Source organism: Branchiostoma belcheri, unplaced genomic scaffold, assembly GCF_001625305.1.
Source record: "Branchiostoma belcheri isolate BF01 breed outbred unplaced genomic scaffold, Haploidv18h27 scaffold171, whole genome shotgun sequence".
In the NCBI taxonomy this organism is placed as follows: Eukaryota; Metazoa; Chordata; class Leptocardii; order Amphioxiformes; family Branchiostomatidae; genus Branchiostoma; species Branchiostoma belcheri.
Window position 1 is genome coordinate 197434 of NW_017803169.1, and position 7198 is coordinate 204631.

Here is a 7198-nt window from a genome sequence, read left to right on the forward strand (position 1 = left end):
TAGCAACAACGGCGACGTCATGCATATTCAAGCTATCCGCCAGCTTGGATCATCAAACGTGAATTTAAAAAAAACATTTCTTAAAGCCTAAAATACATTAAATAGACTCAAGACGTATATATGAACTTTTTTTTGTCAAAATAATTGGAAGTAGCACGGCGGTCTGTCACTAAGGCATTCTTTCCCATTGCTGGGGGCGTTCGATAAAGTGTCGGGTTACAAGACGCAATTTTGGGCTAACCGTAAAACATTTGAAAATAAACAAACTTGTATCGAAGGGAAAATTTTGTTGAAATAAAATAAAATTATTGTCTTTACATACATTCAATGGTGATTTTTTGCGCTAAATGGACTTTTTTTCGTATTTCGTGAAAAAAAGTCGATAATTTTCGGGATTTCGCAGCGCCATATTTTAGCCAATCACCGAGCAAACCTGGCTACACATATTACGCAAGATCACTGATTTTTACCTTCGCCAAGAAGGTTATGTTTTCAGAGGCGTTCGTGTATGTGTGTGTGTGTGTGTGTGTGTGTGTGTGTGTGTGTCTGTAAACACGATAACTTGAGAAGGCCTTGATGGATTGTCTTGATACTTGGTAGGTGGGTAGGTCTTGATGAGACCTCAAAATGATTAGATTTTGGACCCCCTAGCGGCTTGTTATGGTACTGCAGCTGAACTTCCAGTTTTGATATCTCATGATCTAGACATGCTATGGTGATGAAATTTGGATGATAGGTAGCTCTTGTGCTGGGGAAGAAGTGACGTGAGTTTGGGCCCCCTAGCGGCTTGCTCTGGAACTGCAGGGATATATTCTTGAAAATATTCAAAAGGGGATAACTCACGAACCGGTTGACGGATCGTCATGATTTTTGGTATGTAGGTAGCTTACGTGATGCTTAATATAATTATGTGACAATTATGCAAATATGGATGTAATTTGCATAATTTATGGGGAAATTCTATAAATCAGCTGCATTCCATGATAGGACAATTGAAGCTTGTGACATTGGTAATCGACAACGAGAGAAACACAGGCAGATATTGATTATGTTAATAATGACTTAATTTGCATAATTAATGAGAAAATTTTATAATTATGTAATGATAACTGCCTGGAATTTCATACTTGTGTTATTTGAAAGTTAAGTTGAGGTGAACATCATTAAACATAATTTATTCAAATCAGGACCTCATTTGCATAATTTATTAGGAAATACTAGAATGCATTGTTTGTTAATATAAGACTGTCTTTTGGTTGAGATTATGATAAAATGATATAATTCATGAAAATTAGGTTCCTATTTCTTAAATCAGGGGGGAAGAATCTAATGTATAATTTGTCAGTCAAAAAGATTAACATCATTTGGCGAAGGTATGAGATCGTGGAACTCTAGTTATATTTTTCGACGACTAGGAATAAGACAAAAAATCGTGCTTTTGGGATTTTTTAATTTCTGACTTAAAGTATAGTTTTTGTCGACAAATAGGGGAAAAAATCGATTTTTTTTGCTTTCTTCGCACTCAATTCGCATTCAAAATCGAGGGCATTTTTCAAAAATCCCAAAAGCACGATTGTCGGGACAACCGTTACAGTCATTTTGAGCCGTAAATGGGGTATGTTTGACTCTCCATGTTTTCAGGTTTGAACGAGTTTTGCAGACATGTCATATCTCCCAAAAGTGTGCACCGTGTTATTCATACTCGTACAAGCGTAAAGAATCATTACAGTATTCAAGGTCACCCAAGGATACGACAGTAGCTTCGCTACATATTACATACCCACCAAAAATTATAGCGGACATGTACTGTCCAGGAAACTGTTTGTATCTATAGAAAAGTGTTGTTTTTTATCTGTTGCGAGGCACTCATGCAGAAGGGCTTGTTTTGCCGCTTTATTGTAAATGACCGCTGGTGACCCCGAAATGGAACGCGGGTTCGATTCGAATTGCCCAGATCGAACATCATCGAACACAGTTCGGGTTCTATGAAATGTGGGAACTTTGCAGCCCAGATTTGACCACCGTGTAGTGATAAAATTTCAAGGAAAATTACCCCTATATACCTGATCTAATAATATTGCCCGCCATCTTCGATTTTTACCAATAACGTCATCAAATTAGCATAAATTATGTATCATCAATGATAAAATTTACATAAAATTACATTATATTTTATCAAAATTAGAGAACTTGTGTGGCATGAACCCATGAAATTCTCTTGTTGAAACGAAAATTACTATATTTCGCAGAAACCCGTTACTATGGCAACACAAAATAATTTTAACTAGTTCCCCTCAATTGTTGCCAACAATATTCAAGGAAAATCACCAAGTTTGACGCTGTTTGATTTATTGAAATTGCAACAGTGCAATACACACAGAACAGAGGCAGCTGTTGCTGGTGTTGTGTCCCGCACATAGAAACGAATACTGGACAGACAATACTCATTTTCACTTGAGTCTAGTGGGGAAAGTCGTGTAAAGTGCCTTTCCCAAGGGCACAAGATCGGTGGCATGTCAGGACTCGAACCCGGGACCTCTTGATTCCGAATCGCGTACGCTGCCGTTGCGCCACACGACCCCACCAAACGCTGTTTAAAGTTGGCGTTGGTCCGGTATATATAGATAGGGTTTATAAATCCATAAAAATGATCTGTTCAAATTTTTGATGGCGGAATAATTTACAATTGCAGTCGCCAAATAAATGGCCGATGAACAACAATATGGTACTCGTATGGGTCCCGGGTATGGGTATACGAGGCTAAATGCTGACTGTGACTTTGTGACAAGAATTTCAAGAAGCTGCATTTTAGCATATTTTTCTTATGTAACTTCTTATGTACAACCACGATGGTCAGATTTGGGCCCAAAAGTCCCACTCCGCTACTATGGAGATCGAACCCCCCGAACCCGGGAATCTTGTTCGATATGACGTCATTCAAATAGAACGGGCGTTCGATCTGGGGTTACCCGCGGTCATTTACAGTAAAGCCGCTACAACCGGCTACTTCAAGCCCTTTTTTACTTGGGAACCACGGAACAGGAAAAATCCACCTTTCCACAAATATGAACCGTTTTCAAAACATAACATCTATGCCGTGATTTTATTGTGGATATGTAACATGTAACGAAGCTTCTGCCGTCATCGTGGGTGACCTTGAAGGTCAGAATTCTTGTTGACGCTGTTATAAAATCCAGGTCCCCATATCCAAGTGGCACAGCATGCGTGCAAACATGGTATTTTAACCATTCCCAAAAATCGCTCAAATTACCTCATTGAGGGCTTGTTTGGAAGAGGAACGATTTCCGCAGATTTCTGTCTTAGGGATTTTTTAAATATGGCCGCGATTATGAATTATCGGTATTTAAAGTTAAAACACTGCGTTTTTAGCTCTTCTTTTGACTGTAAGTCGAGTTTTAGTTAAAAAATAAAAAAATCCTAAGACAGAAAGTTTAAATTTACTGTAATATTTCTAAAAATCCAAAAATCTAACCTTATTTTTAATTTTCGGGGCCTCTTAAAATCAGTTGTTTGGTTCTCGTGAACCCTTTTTGAAATCCGAAATTGATCTCATTTGGAAGCAAATGTACACAAAGTGGAGCAAAGGCAGTGCAAGAATAACATTTGAGGTAAACAAAATCACTTATTACATTTTATTTTGACGAGTATTTACTCTCCAATTACTTTTGTTTATTTTCAAATTTTACCCGTTGCCCCCGGGCCGGCCCGGGACTCCCGCGCGGCCACGTTCGAACACGTTCTGTAACCCGATACCTCCCTAGTAATGCGACTTTTAGCCTAGCAACCGACCGCCGTGAACCATACCGTAAGACGACCCACGTTAGAACCTGCAAACAGTCTAATCAGCTCGTTGTCCCGCTCCCCAGAACAGATCGATACAGAACTAGCCCGATCTTACGAGTCTATTAAACGAATATGGCATATAGCAAATCTCCCATGACCAGCCCTATCAAAATCCGTTAATATCATATAACATAATATACAATTATTTTTTAAACTGATTATATTGCAACTTATTAGATGATATTGTTAAACGTATATAGTACAGACCTATTCAGCGATATTATTAACCCTATCTAGACCGGGCTTTTTTGAGCAAGATTTGACCGGGGGGGGGCTCTTTCGGCCCCCCCTCAGAACTCGCTAACGGTATGTCGTATGGCTACCAAATTTTCAGAGGATGGTGTACTAATTATGCATATTTAATGATAAAATTTACATAAATTCATATGGGATGTTATTAATATTAGAAACCATGAGTAACTTGACATAAAACCCATAAAATTCTATTGTTGAAACAAAAATTACTAAATTTAGCAAAAAATGCCTGTCAGAAACCCGTTGCCATGGCAACACAAAAAATTACTATCTTATTCCAATGATAGAAAATTGTTGCCAACAATATTTTTAGGAAAAGTCACCAAGTTTGGTCATTCTAGCCCTAGCCATTCAGACGCTATGTGACATCAAAGTTGGCGCGGGCACTTTTACCCCCCCCCCGGTCTAGATAGGGTTAAGCTTAGTATTAACAGATTTACTTGCGATATCGTTATATAAATAGCTTATTTAGCATATAGTACTCACTTATATACATGTACATGTAGTTGTCTGTATGTTAACTCTGCAATATTTGTTTCGTTGTTTTTAACACTAGCATACAATTCAGCGCGTTTTCAACCTCTTTCTTGCTTTATTTCTTTTGCTTTGCCCCAGATCAAGGTCCTACCTCCAAGAAAATTCTGCTTACTTTAACTAGAAAGGCCGACATTTGCTTTGGAGCAAATACAGCAATGGCTTCACCACATTTTACGACATGGCAGGGAAAGAATGAGAAACACAAGGGAAAACAATGCTTTACATTGATATAACTATAGTATGAAGTAACATACAACTAAGACTACAACAGTTGGATAGCTATTCCCTACATTATTGGTTAGGATTTTTAATTGCATAATGCAAACTGTTGATTTTCAAGAAAAAAGAAGCGTTCATGTCCCGCATTCCAATGCTGGAGCAGGAAAGCTTAAAATACCTACCAAAACACTTGAATACAGACCTACTGTCAGTATGGAATGGCTCTGTGCAGGTATTAATTAAGTTAAGCCTGTTAAATTCCAACAGCCAATCAGCAAGGAGAATAGAGGAAAGCTGCATGCCTATTGGTTGATGCCCTGCATTCCATTGTGATGACTCATGCCCAAATGTGGTAACACTGCACACTAACTCAGTAATACATTTGCTATAACACAGCCAAAAAACTCAAATAAAACCATTCTAAAAGCCTGTATCACAAAAATTAAAAAAACGCCTGGGGGTATTTGCCTACTGTACCTCCATACCAAATTTCAGGTCCTTAGGCCTCAAAATAAAGAAGCTGAATCCATTTAAAGAAATGGCAGGAGGAGAAGAAGAAGGAGGAGAATCATGAGAAAAAGCAATATGGTTTCACCACTTTGTGGTGAACCCATAATAATAGTACTCTTTTAGTGAGAAAGGTTTTTCTTGAAGTACGATTCATTTTTCTAAGCCAAGAATACCATTCTTCCCCTGAGGTTATTATTCTCACACACAAAAGCTTTTCTTGCACTTATAAGATGAAGGTTCTTGCACAAAAAATACCTTTATCCCCTTAAGACAAGCACTTTTATGTCCAGAATTTTTTTCTTGATCTTAAAAACCAGGCTTGTACTATATAAGCACCCAATAAGTTCGGGTAACGTAAACTACCAGGCCTCATTCTATCCCTGACTACCGTGGTGGTAACATGGGCAGAGGGCTCTTCAATACACTCTGAGTTTGAAACTTATTGACACACAGATAAGGAATGTATGTAACAGTTACTAGTCTGTTGTACATAATAAAGTAAGCCTGACCTAACCCAGAATATAAAGTAATGACAACACTGCCTTACCAAGCTTTGCTTCAGTTAGTGTGATAAAAATTGGCCAGCAGTTACTAATACAGTTCTAACAGAGCTCCTAAGAGTACTTGTATACTGTTTTCTTATACCACCAGATTGACCCCACAATTACAGATCATATTTCTATCCAAGCTAATTCAGTTGTGCGGTTGACATTTTCAATGTACAAATATAGACATCTGAAATAGGACACTTTGATACAACTTCGACAGGGCAGATTCAATAAATGGAATTTGACCACAGGGTAGGTTTTTTTAACCCTCAAACACCCAAACTTTTTTTGTGACGTTAATGCCCGAACGGGGTCCAAATGGACCCCATTTGGTTTCTTTCAAATTTATATTCCTTTTTGCATCCTTTTCAGTGACCTTTGCACATATAGATTGGTTAAACATATTAAGACGTTTATTTTGGCATGATTGAGTGTTTAAAAAATTCCAGCTCATTATCATAATTTATGCAAAAAATAGGATGAGGCCTGCAGGCATGAACATGGGGTTGACCTTTGACCTCATATAATTGTCAAATTGTCAAACCTCTGAAAACCTTATGAAATAATTTTGAGGTTGAGGTTACTTGGTAAACAGCATAATATTAAAGCAATAATGCTTCCTTGAAGACATATTGAGGACATCCAAACAATTTTGTGTGTAGGAAAGTGCAAATACATGGCTGGGGTCCGTTTGGACCCCAGACGGTCTTACATAAGACTTCCGTTGTTATTTTTACAAATTTGTGCCGATCTCAAAAAAAAAAAATTAGGAGAACTTGTAGAAGAGTTTTACTGACAAAGTCACGGAAGGATTTTTTTAGAATAAAGAAAATTCAAATAGCACATAAAAATATACACACTGTACGTGTGGGGTCCAAATGGACCCCGTTCGGGTGTTTGAGGGTTAAGAAACTGACAATTGCAAATAGCATTTTCTTGATTATGTAACTTAGTAAAAACTATTCCGATCATTCTGCACGGTTTGATATTGTTACTTTGAAAATTTCAAAAAATGACAAGTGCTATGCTAATCTGTCCATGCCTTTTGTTTTTGGTGCAGAGAAGGTCTGAGATGTTTATATGTTTATGTATTTATGTGGCCAATTCACTATACAAGCTTCTGGAGAAGCCACAATGGGGGTACTTCCTTGGTGGTGTTTCCTGGGAACAGATAATTGGTGTTTAAGATTATTGACCTTGCTATAAAAAGACCAATCTCCGCTCGTGATAGAACGGCGAGAAAATCGTTAGTTGCACTGTCCTTG